This window comes from Lissotriton helveticus, chromosome 2_1 (genome assembly GCF_964261635.1).
Source record: "Lissotriton helveticus chromosome 2_1, aLisHel1.1, whole genome shotgun sequence".
In the NCBI taxonomy this organism is placed as follows: domain Eukaryota; kingdom Metazoa; phylum Chordata; class Amphibia; order Caudata; family Salamandridae; genus Lissotriton; species Lissotriton helveticus.
In genome coordinates this window covers 839,980,243-839,993,650 of record NC_136059.1, presented here as the reverse complement: position 1 = coordinate 839,993,650, position 13,408 = coordinate 839,980,243, and positions in this window count along the sequence as shown.

The following is a 13,408-nucleotide window of genomic DNA, read 5'->3' as shown; positions in this document are numbered from 1 at the left end:
AGTCTAGAGGAACAAAAACCACAGAGTCTATTTAAGTGTAAAAGCTTTATTAAAAGTAAACACATTTATTAAAATCTACTTTGTCATAAAACTATTTAACTGTAAACGGAAAAGTGGTTAGTGCTGACGATTAATTGGACACATTTCTTGTGGTCGAGCCGAACTCTCACCTAGTTTGAACTTGATCCTGGTCGTGTTCTTAGGACTCAGGAGTCAAGCTTCTGTCTGTTAGGAGAAAAAGTGGTGCGTGTTAAAAATCAAAAGCAAGCATTCATCAGTTGTGCATAAAAGTGCAGCAAGACAACAGCCTTCCCTGGAAAATGGGACATTTTTACTATGGAGTAGACAGTCACAAATTATTACATTGTATTCTGTTTTTTTAACATTTCTCCTAGACCAAATATTATATAGTAGTGAGTGGTGTATTCTAACATTCTTAAATGTACTTTGTAGGTGTAACATCTGGTGACGGGGCCAGCGCGGAGGTGGCTGTGTTGGACTTGGACTCGGAGGCCTCTGGGGAGGAGGCGGCGTTAGAAGAGCTGGTGGCCGTTCCTGTGGGGGATCAAACGGTGGTGGCGGAAACAGGTAAGCTATATATTCCTTACTTATTGAGATTGAAGACTGCATAGTGTGCTTTCTGCACGGGTGTATTACAATTACAAATCAACCAGGTAGTAGCCTCCTCGAAATGTACTTCGACTTAGCTGTGAAGTTTTTGGTGAGAAGAATCCCAATAAGTTCTTAGACGAACGTGATGGATGGGATGAACGAAAAGCGAAAGAAGGGTGTAAGTAAGTGGGACGCAAACTTGTATGATGGCTGGCAAAGAAGAACGATATGTGTTTGCTTGGACCCAGAGGTGGCTGGGAAGGAAAGAATATGGTATGGTGCATGGCTGGGTCAATGATGAAGCAAGGATGGGTGGAAGGACAGCAGCCTGGGTGGGTGAAACAGAAACTGTATGTGTGCGTATACTTTGACTGAATGGATGCCTGGAGCATGGTATTCTCTGACTCTTACATAGCACATGTGTATCTAGAGAGAGTAGATGGTCGCCAGGTGAAGTAAGTGTTACCTTGAAGAGCATGTACCACCGCACCCGCACGTCCGTCCCAGTGCAGGGAAGGCAAGGAAAAGAAATTGTAAATGTGTCCAATACTACCATGAATAGTAGCAGTACTTTGTATTGCGTTTGCATTCACAGCATATATCTGGTTATTACGGTGGACACTCCGTACCTCTCTTAATAACTTTAGTTTACTTGTAGTACGTCATTCATGTGTGGGTGTATCACTGTTCACTCAATATTAAGCAAAGCACCTAAAGTCATCTCATCTGTCATTAAATACGTCCCATGTGAAGTGATAGATAATCAAATTAGTTAGCTTCTTCAGTTTCCTTTTCTAGTACTCATTTGCACTGTAGGCTGAAAGGTAAATTAATTAAGCAGTAGCCCTTGTAACAGAGTATTCTCAGTGCCACCCGTAATAGAAAAGTAATAGCTTCACCACCTGCATGTACTGGACCGGTACAGTAACGCAAGTCTGTCTCCATCATCATGGTGTGCAACTTTTTTTCTCGGGTGCAACTTCACTGTGCTGTGTCCATGTCATTCTGCCGGCTTGCATAAGATAACGTACCCATTTCCCTAAACAAGAGAGAAGAAGAAGAATAAGACTGGTGTACTGTCATAGTCGACTGTAATGGAAGTCCATAGTGGTCGTAGAATTAGTTCATTAAACTACCACTACTGTTAGAGCAAGGATGCAGAAGTGGGAGGTTACATAGATACTGTCCTCAATAGTTATGTACTGTGCTTTCAATTTGCTACTTGTACTCTGTGACCCAACTTTCGGCTCAATCACTTTGTGTTATTAATAAGGAGCATTGGTTACATACTATGTCTTTCTTTCTTCATATAGTTGCTCCTTCCAAATCAACAACAAGGAGGGAGCAGGCTAGATTGGCCCGGCAACGGAGGCTGGAGGCCACAGTCGCCGAGTATCGGCGGCTGGTGGCCCTGGAGGAGGAGGAGGACACGCAGTCGAGCGGGGCAACATCTTCGACTGTGACCACTGCATCCTCCTCCGTGACTAAGCCAGCGGGACCGAGCCGGGCTAAGAAAGCCGACCGCCACCGCCAAGCAACCGAAATACCAGCTGCCCCCCACAGGAGCTGCAAGGAACGCCAACGCCGCCTACGAGTCCGCATGTCCAACCTGGAGCAGGAGGTCCTGAGGTATAAGAACTTGGTTAAGGGCCTCCGCTCCGAGCTTGCCACCCTCCGCAAGGAGTATGATGCCCATGCCGCATCATGCACCAGCACCAGCACCCTCCAGTAGTGGAGTGTCCCTTGCCCTTTTTTTATAGACTTTTGGGGGGTGGGATTTGGGAGTTGGGATCGTTTTGGGACGTTTCAGAGACAATCGTTGGGGTTAGGGTGGGTGAGGGAGATTATTTTGTTAGGGCTAAATAAATATATTTTTCAACTTTATCTGACCATACCTGTTTTTTACTGCTTTTCAGTCTGGTGGGTGGGGGGCGGGGGTGTAACAGTAACTTTGTTTTCCTGAACAGTCGTAGGACTTTAGTAGTACAACCGTCAATCTCTTGTCTACTCCGAAATAATACTCCATTATACTACCTCCCACCAAACGCTTATCTTACCTGTAATTTGTGTTAGAAATTAGGGCTAGGCCCAGGGCTGGCTCCAGGTGAAATGGGGATTAACGTTGTCAATCCTGGGCGGGTGACATTTCCTCATTGCGGTGGTACTAGTGGTGTGACACAGTGGCAGTTGCATGCCTATGGAAAAAAAGAAAACGAAACCTTGTTTGTCCTCCTTACTGTAGCATTACAACGGTTACGGTACGATCGAGAAAATAGCAGGTGACAGTACACTAGAACAGTGCCATAATGTAGCCTAACAAATGGTAAAGTATTTGCTTGCAAGTATAACTAGTACTTGCGTTGAATTTATTTGACATTGGCTACTACTACTAGAAGACATAGTACTGAAGCTGAGTAAGTCTAGAAGATATCCTCGTATTCCTTCACCAGCCTGTTGCTGCTATCACCTTATCCTCCCCAGCAAGTGTGTGGAATTATTGATGTCATTTTAGTCAGACATCAAGCAAAGCAACACAGCCCGGGGGAAGAGGGTTAGGGTTTGTAAAATGGATGGGAATGGGGGTTTCTTTTTGGGTAGGTTTTGTTGAGAGAAGAAAAAAAAAGCAGAGCATGGACAAACAATAATTGAAGATACAGAGTTTACAGACAATCTTTGGTTACAAACTAAAGGTAAGCACATGCAGTCACACTCATAGAATAAAAGACAACAATGGATACTGTATCTGTATTGCGTATGTTGTTGGAGTTGTCCTGTTGAAATTGGTAAGTAAGTTGCATGCAGCAAACAATTCCTCTTATTGGCGGCACTCCTCCATTCCAGCTGACGCTTCGTCCATCAATGTGGTGGTGACCACTGACAGAAGAGACACCCTGTCCACTGCCTGCCTGGCGGATGTTGACTGAAACCCGGCCTGTAATTATTGAACGGAAAACAGGAAGTGCTATTACAATACCACTGATAAATAAATAAAAGGTATGTACGCTGTGTGGTTCAAAAAGTGACACTTTGATTTCCCTAATAGACAGTACAATATTTTTGAAATTGCGTGCTCTGTCTGAGTCACCTTTTTAAGGATCAATAAGTATGGCCAAAATATTATAGCGGATCTTTCCCCTCAAGGTGGGTGTACTACTGTGTTTTAGAACAAAATTTGACCTTCCCAGCAATGCTCCCACCAAGACCCTTACTAAAGCCAGTCGCAAAAATGTAGAAGAACCCAATCATATCTCCAAAAACGATGCCTAGCAGAAAAATGGTTACAAAACGTACTTTGAAAGTAACAGTAGGCCCAAATACAGACCGTGGATTGTATTCAAACCACTTGCCTGCAAGCAAAAGTATCCATAGCCAGCATCGCTCCAACAGTGCTCTACAACAACAGAACCGCGTTGCAATAGAACCCCCCTAAACACATGCAATCCTGCTGCTAGGGCTAACCCTAACGAACCCTAACTTACAAAAAGTGCCAAAACTGGTGTTTCCTTATGGATTTTGTCCAACAAACTTCTAGCCGGTATTAGACCTTCCCAGGAATGCCCCAGGCAAGACCCGCCAACCCACCCGCAAAAAAACACCCGACACAACACCACCAAACAGCGAAAAAGCTAAATCTCATACTTACAATGTCTCTCGGCCTTCGGTCCAAACGCGGCGCTGTGCAGCTAGGTCGTCATCATCATCAATCATCATAACTCCTGTTTTCCACCACGGATTTCCTGAAAAGCAAATGCAATCAAGATTAGACTGTCGCAGCAGTGCTTCGACAGAGACCCCGGCCGCAACCCACCCACGAACAGCAGGAAGCCCCCCAAAACGCTACATTGAGCAAGATGTCTGAAGAAATGGCAAAAAAAAGGCTTTTCCTTAAGGATTTTGTCCAAAACACTTCTATCCGGCATTAGACCTTCCCAGGAATGCCCCAGCCAAGACCCGCCAACCCACCCGCAAAAAAACACGCGACAACACCCCCAAACAGCGAAAAAGCTAAATCTCATACTTACAATATCTCTCGGCCTTCGGTCCAAAGTAACGCGCTGTGCAGCTAGGTCATCATCAATCATCATAACTCCTGTTTTCCACCACGGATTTCCTGAAAAGCAAATGCAATCAAGATTAGACTGTCGCAGCAGTGCTTCGACAGAGACCCCGGCCGCAACCCACCCACGAACAGCAGGAAGCCCCCCAAAACGCTACATTGAGCAAGATGTCTGAAGAAATGGCAAAAAAAAGGCTGTTCCTTATGGATTTTGTCCAAAACACTTGTATCCGGTATTAGACCTTCCCAGGAATGCCCCAGGCAAGACCCGCCAACCCACCCGCAAAAAAACACCCGACACAACACCCCCAAACAGCGAAAAAGCTAAATCTCATACTTACAATGTCTCTCGGCCTTCGGTCCAAACGCGGCGCTGTGCAGCTAGGTCGTCATCATCATCAATCATCATAACTCCTGTTTTCCACCACGGATTTCCTGAAAAGCAAATGCAATCAAGATTAGACTGTCGCAGCAGTGCTTCGACAGAGACCCTGGCCGCAACCCACCCACGAACAGCAGGAAGCCCCCCAAAACGCTACATTGAGCAAGATGTCTGAAGAAATGGCAAAAAAAAGGCTGTTCCTTATGGATTTTGTCCAAAACACTTCTATCCGGTATTAGACCTTCCCAGGAATGCCCCAGGCAAGACCCGCCGGCGCCAACCCACCCGCAAAAAAACACCCGACAACACCCCCAAACAGCGAAAAAGCTAAATCTCATACTTACAATATCTCTCGGCCTTCGTTCCAAATGCGGCGCTGTTCAGCTAGGTCATCATCATCAATCATCATAACTCCTGTTTTCCACCACGGATTTCCTGAAAAGCAAATGCAATCAAGATTAGACTGTCGCAGCAGTGCTTCGACAGACACCAAAAATTACACACAAACCCCCGGAACCCCGCCAAAGAGCACCTCAAAGGCAAGCAAGTCAGCAAAAACGGCAAGAAATTTCCACCTCATATTTGGTCCAAAACACTTTTGTCCATTATTAGAGCTTCACAGCAATGGGCCCAAAACCGTCAACTCACCCGCAAAGAAGTACAACACCCCCACAAGTGCTGAGTCTTTCTTCATTGTGCGTAATCCAGCACTCTGCTTGGAGGGAAATCGCAGTCTGGAGGAGGAGGATAGAGGAGCATGTTCTTCAGAACTTGTGAACCTGAGGAATGTAGACTGCGGCACCTTCAAATCAATAAGCAAACAAGTGAAGACAGTTCTGATGATGGTCTTGTTTTTGGGATTAGGTGATTAAAGTTTGAATTAAATTAACTGTGCAAAACAAAGAAAGAGAGACACAAAGCACACAGGAATAAAAGTGAATAAGGACGAAAAAGAAAGTTCTTGATTGATTGTCTCATTTTCAGGGCTCGGTGTCAGGGAATAAGAACAAGATTTCGTCATCATACTCTGCGAATTCAGGCTGGATGAGGTCAGTGGCACCGAACAGAGAAAAAATCCCCTCATCTACGTTGCTGTCCTCCTCGTCTTCATGCGGCGTGCTTTCTCGTACTTTGTAATCTGGTGGTATGAGGTGCTGATTCATCTTGATCATTGTCAGCCGCTCCACATTTTTGGGCGAGAGGCGGCTCCGTTTGGGAGTTACAATGCCACCAGCAGCACTGAAAACACATTCAGAAGACACACTTGCGAGTGGGCAAGACAAATAGTTTATAGCCAGGTTGAAGAGCTGTGGCCACAATTGTTTTTTGCCATGCCAATACTGCAATGGCTCATCATTAAGGAAGACCTCTGTTGAGTCATTCAGATAGTCCTGCACCATCGACTCAAGGTCATCAACTGTTCCTCCACTTTGCTTACTTTTTGCTGTGCCTGTGACATTTTTTCGAGAACCATACCCCATCAAACTTAGCCAATCCTCCTCCCCAGCCACTGTTAGTGTTGTCATTGTGTGTGGTGCAGATGATCCAGTTGCCGGTGTCTTTAACGGCTGAGAGGTCACTTGTGCCCCAGCCACAGGTGCAGAAGTGGATTCTTGTGACTGCGGATGGCCTGCTGATGCTGATGCTGATGTACTGGCTTCTCCTTCAATAACCTGCCGTTCTTTTTCAAACCTCTTGGCTGACCAGGCTAACCAATGTTTGTACTTTTGAACATCTGCATCAGCGAAAGGAAAGAATGCGTTGTCTGCCAGCGCCTTTTTGTAGCGTGGATCCAGAATAGTAGCACAAATGTAATGCTGATCTGAGTTGATGTTTTGAAGACGTTCATCACCACGTAGGCGATGTAATAATTTCTCAGACAAAATGAAATGGTTTTTTTTTTTCATCTTTTGCAAACTCAGAAGAAACCGCCATCAGTTGGTGCTCCAGTATGCACAACAATGGGATAGCTTTTCCCAAATTACAGTCCTCCTGGCTGACTGCACGCGTGAAGAACTCAAAAGGACGAAGCATGTCTGTCAGGCTTTTAACTATGTCCCATTGCGCCTTACTCATCCGCAGGTCCTCCTTCTGAGATGTAGCCTCTGTCAAGAAATAGTGATCGAGTACCGTATACTGCTCATGCAGACGCTCAAGCATGTAGAAGGTTGAGTTCCAACGTGTTGCCACCTCCTGGATGAGTGCTTTCACTGGCATTCCACGTTGAAGTAGCAGTCTCCGCAGATGCTTCCGGGCCTTAAAAGAATGGCTGAAATGGTTGCACATTTTGCGGCAGGTGGCCATTACCTCGAACGCTGGACTCTCTTTATCACTCAAGAATTTTTGAACTACCAGGTTGATACAGTGCGCCAAACACGGCACTCTAACATGGTCACCAAGGAACATGGCCTTAACTACATTGGCGCCATTATCCGTGGAAACATAACCAATCTTGCGTTTTAGGGGGGATAGCATTGTCAAGACCTTTTTGTCAAACTCTTCCAAAAGGTTTTCTGCTGTGTGACTTTTCTCCAAGCCAAACATGGCTAGTGTTGCATGTTTCCGAGCAGCTTTGAAAACTTGGTCCGGGTCAACACCTGCGTTTAGCTTTGCTATAACACCTGAAAAAGAGACCCAGTGTGCAGTGATGCACATGTAATCATCGCCTGGGCCACTGGTCCACATGTCTGTTGTCAGATGTATTGTGTGAACAGCACTCTTCTGCAAAGCTGCCCCAATCGCCTGCAGCACATCTTCATGTAGTGCTGGAACCGCAACTCTGGCAAAATAGAACCGGCTCGGAACCTTCCATTTAGGGCAGAGCGTTGCAACTAATTCAAGAAAACCTACCGCTTCTACAAAAGAAAAAGGTAGAAGGTCCACAGCTAGCATTTTAGCCAGCTTAGTGTTATACAGACGCGTCAGTGGGTGGTTGCGTTCATATGGCACGTCTGAAGTAAGCATTGTTCTAATGTTGGCCTGGACCAAGCATTTACGGGCTGATAATGACTTCGTTGACCCAATTTTGCTCGCTGGTGAACTTTTGTGCGTTGGTGTCTCACTCGCTCCAACACTCTTAGTGTGCCTCACATTGGGTGTGCTGCTGACAGGGGTACTGGGTGTAAGGGAAGTGTTTGACACGTCTTCTTCCTGCTCGTCAACATCAGATGAAACATCAACGTTTCCTTGATTTTGGCCTTTCTTGATCGCAGCTAGGTGCGCAAACCATTTGACAGCGTGCTTTCTCTCAAGATGACCACTCTGGCCGCCGGTACCATAGTTGGTACCTGACTTACCACGACTAACTGCAAGCTTACAAAGGGTACAAATGGCAAACTTTGGATTTTTGGGACAAACAGTAAAGAAGTCCCAAACTGGGGACTTGAAGTGTCTGTGGGACCTGGAGGAGGCGGCGATACTGGTGGTGGTGGTCATGAAGCTAATGCCAGATGAAGTGGAGGATCTGGATTGCCCAACTTTTGTACGTTTTCCACTTTCACCGCCACTAATTAAGGTCGAGGTTGACGCAGGTCTCTTCTTGCCAGAAAGAAATATGGAAGCGGGACGAGTTGGTGTACTACTTAACTCCAATGATTGTGGTGTTTCCACTGCCTCCTCATCGACAACATCATCATCATCCTCATCACGCGCAGCAGCTCTTCGGGCTAGGGTCAAAATGTCTGTTTGCTGCATGCCCGCTGGGGCTGCAGTGACCTTTATGATGACTGGGTCGTCGTTGGCAGAGTCTTCATCAGCAGCAGTATCCGCCACTTCTTGTTGAGCCTCATCACACTCCATAAGTCTGAGACTTTGGACGAGCTTCCTTTTACGCTTAAGTACCTTTGTTGGATCATGGTGTGCCTCACTCTCAGACGGCTGTGGTGCTGGTTCCCAAGTTTGATCCGTATCATCAGAAGGAGGTGTGCTTGAAGAGGATGTAGACACCACCCTTGATCTCTTCCTTGCTAGGGTTGTGGAAGACAATGAAGGATCAGCAGGAGGAGTGGCTTCCTCAAATGATACCTCGCCTTGATTGTCGATTTCCTGATGTGCCCCTACTTCGGGAGGAACAACTATTGTGGGCACTTGTGACCCTCCATGCACCTCTGCATGCGCATCTCCTTGCGCTGCCTCTCCTTCCACATGTACTTGGGCTTGTACTTGCACATGTGATTGTTGTTGCGGCTGTGGTTGTTCAACACTCGTCAGATGAGCTACAACAACCTGTGTTGATTGAGGGACATTGCTGCTGCTTTCTTGCGATGAGCCAACATCACTGGTCGATGGTGATTGAAGAACTATACTGGCTGCCTCTGCAGCACTCAAGGGCTTGGACTTAAGTTGGCGTGGTGGTGGTGGTGGCACTGAGCCCAATGGAGCGGGGGGGGTGCTGCCAGCTTGGTCCCCAGCAGATCCCGCTGCTGCTGCTGCAGGCATACTTTTTTTTTTACTCCCAAAAAAAGGGGCGGGCGGCACACCAGTCTCCTTGGTAACTTGCTTCTTCTGCTCCTTACTGGCACCTTTCTTGCTAGAGGAGCTACGGGTTACTTTTTTTGGGGCCATCCTCTTCAGAGCAGGTCAGCAGGCAGCAGTTGCACGAGTTGCAGAGGGTTCTGTGTCCAGACGTGACGTCGCGTGACGTTATGCTGCACACACCGCTGCAGGACTTCTTCCTGGCACTGGTGGTTCTCTTGAGTCTTCTTTTGCACCTAAAAGCAATGGAAGACAGAGGAACATCAGTTCAGTTATACACCCCAAAAATTCGACAAAACACAGAAAAATTAGCACAATCCCATGCCATCCTTGATGTTTACATTGAAGACACCCCACAGAAAGACTACGGACATGCAAGTATGCAACACTCACTACCCCTGGGCATAATGGATGAAAAGTAGGCAAAATAAGTGCAGGCCTCAGACACTGCCTCTCCTCAAAATGGCCCCTTACACCCCAGGCACATGTTGCCTGTACCAGCCAGCACTCAAGATGGCCACCACCACCACCCACATGGCCAGTCCACATCAACAGTACACCCCCAAAAAACAGAAAAACAGCCAGAAATCACCACAATCCAACGCCATCCATGATGTTTACATTAAAGAGAGTGAGACCACACCACAGGCACACTCAGTCCATGCACCACTCACCACCCCTGGGCAAAGGGCCCCAACAGCAGCCCCCCAAAAACGACAAAAAACAATAAAATAAGCCCAATCCCAGCCCATCCATGGCCTCAATTATGTTTAAATTCAAGAAGACACCCCACAGAAAGACTAGGCCCATGCAACACTCACCACCCCTGGGCAAAGGGCCCCACCAGCAGGCCCAAAAAAACGACAAAAAACAATAAAATCAGCACAATCCCAGCCCATCCATGGCCTCAATGGTGTTTAAATTCAAGAAGACACCCCTCAGAAACACTAGGCCCATGCAACACTCACTACCCCTGGGCATAATGGATGAAAAGTAGGCAAAATAAGTGCAGGCCTCAGACACTGCCTCTCCTCAAAATGGCCCCTTACACCCCAGGCACATGTTGCCTGTACCAGCCAGCACTCAAGATGGCCACCACCACCACCCACATGGCCAGTCCACATCAACAGTACACCCCCAAAAAACAGAAAAACAGCCAGAAATCACCACAATCCAACGCCATCCATGATGTTTACATTAAAGAGAGTGAGACCACACCACAGGCACACTCAGTCCATGCACCACCCACCACCCCTGGGCAAAAGGCCACACCAGCAGCCCCCCAAAAACGACAAAAAACAATAAAATAAGCCCAATCCCAGCCCATCCATGGCCTCAATTATGTTTAAATTCAAGAAGACACCCCACAGAAAGACTAGGCCCATGCAACACTCACCACCCCTGGGCAAAGGGCCCCACCAGCAGGCCCAAAAAAACGACAAAAAACAATAAAATCAGCACAATCCCAGCCCATCCATGGCCTCAATGGTGTTTAAATTCAAGAAGACACCCCTCAGAAACACTAGGCCCATGCAACACTCACTACCCCTGGGCATAATGGATGAAAAGTAGGCAAAATAAGTGCAGGCCTCAGACACTGCCTCTCCTCAAAATGGCCCCTTACACCCCAGGCACATGTTGCCTGTACCAGCCAGCACTCAAGATGGCCACCACCACCACCCACATGGCCAGTCCACATCAACAGTACACCCCCAAAAAACAGAAAAACAGCCAGAAATCACCACAATCCAACGCCATCCATGATGTTTACATTAAAGAGAGTGAGACCACACCACAGGCACACTCAGTCCATGCACCACCCACCACCCCTGGGCAAAGGGCCACACCAGCAGCCCCCCAAAAACGACAAAAAACAATAAAATAAGCCCAATCCCAGCCCATCCATGGCCTCAATTATGTTTAAATTCAAGAAGACACCCCACAGAAAGACTAGGCCCATGCAACACTCACCACCCCTGGGCAAAGGGCCCCACCAGCAGGCCCAAAAAAACGACAAAAAACAATAAAATCAGCACAATCCCAGCCCATCCATGGCCTCAATGGTGTTTAAATTCAAGAAGACACCCCTCAGAAACACTAGGCCCATGCAACACTCACTACCCCTGGGCATAATGGATGAAAAGTAGGCAAAATAAGTGCAGGCCTCAGACACTGCCTCTCCTCAAAATGGCCCCTTACACCCCAGGCACATGTTGCCTGTACCAGCCAGCACTCAAGATGGCCACCACCACCACCCACATGACCAGTCCACATCAACAGTACACCCCCAAAAAACAGAAAAACAGCCAGAAATCACCACAATCCAATGCCATCCATGATGTTTACATTAAAGAGAGTGAGACCACACCACAGGCACACTCAGTCCATGCACCACCACCCCTGGGCAAAAGGCCACACCAGCAGCCCCCCAAAAACGACAAAAAACAATAAAATAAGCACAATCCCAGCCCATCCATGGCCTCTATTATGTTTAAATTCAAGAAGACACCCCACAGAAAGACTAGGCCCATGCAACACTCACCACCCCTGGGCAAAGGGCCCCACCAGCAGGCCCAAAAAAACGACAAAAAACAATAAAATCAGCACAATCCCAGCCCATCCATGGCCTCAATGGTGTTTAAATTCAAGAAGACACCCCTCAAAAACACACTAGGCCCATGCAACACTCACTACCCCTGGGCATAATGGATGAAAAGTAGGCAAAATAAGTGCAGGCCTCAGACACTGCCTCTCCTCAAAATGGCCCCTTACACCCCAAGCACATGTTGCCTGTAGCAGCCAGCACTCAAGATGGCCACCACCACCACCCACATGGCCAGTCCACATCAACAGTACACCCCAAAAAACAGAAAAACAGCCAGAAATCACCACAATCCAATGCCATCCATGATGTTTACATTAAAGAGAGTGAGACCACACCACAGGCACACTCAGTCCATGCACCACCCACCACCCCTGGGCAAAAGGCCACACCAGCAGCCCCCCAAAAACGACAAAAAACAATAAAATAAGCACAATCCCAGCCCATCCATGGCCTCAATTATGTTTAAATTTAAGAAGACACCCCACAGAAAGACTAGGCCCATGCAACACTCACCACCCCTGGGCAAAGGGCCCCACCAGCAGTCCCAAAAAAAAGACAAAAATCAGCACAATCCCAGCCCATCCATGGCCTAAATGGTGTTTAAATTCAACAAAACAGTTGTATCATGCACCCCTAACCAACCCTGGTCCTACTGGATACTGTGGCTACCCACAATATAATTTATTTAATGTTCTGAAAAAGTTCCAAAATTTTACTTGCAGCAACTGTAATGCCCCAAACAAACTTACTTGTGAAAGTTGATTTCTAATCCAAAAGTGATCCAAAGACAGTCAAAAAGGCCTCAAATCCAAATATCCAGCAGCACCCACAAAAAGTAATCCTTCCAGCTCCAGATCCAAATGAAAGTGACCAGGAGATGGACAAAGCACTGGGAGGAGCCTGCTGGACAGGAACAGGAAGTTGGAGACTGTGGGGCACTTCCTTCCTCCCCCCCCCAAAATGGACTCCTTGCAAAAAAAAAAGGCCATGCAAATGTCAACCTGAGGAGTGATTCTGATAAAAATCATAATTTTCTGAAGGTTTATCCTGTTTGCTGGTGATTTTCTTGTGCGAAATTGCAAAATCTCTATTTCGCAAGTGCGAGATTGTTCCTTTCCGCCGCAACTACGTGTTCGCAATTGCGAACTCTCGCGAGGTGTGCTGTGCAAGGTGGCAAGCCGCGAGTACGTATTCGCGGGCGACAAACTCCCGCGGGAACACGCAGCAAGATCTAAAATGGCGCGTCACTCGCAAAGAAAAACAACTCGGCAAACGCTAA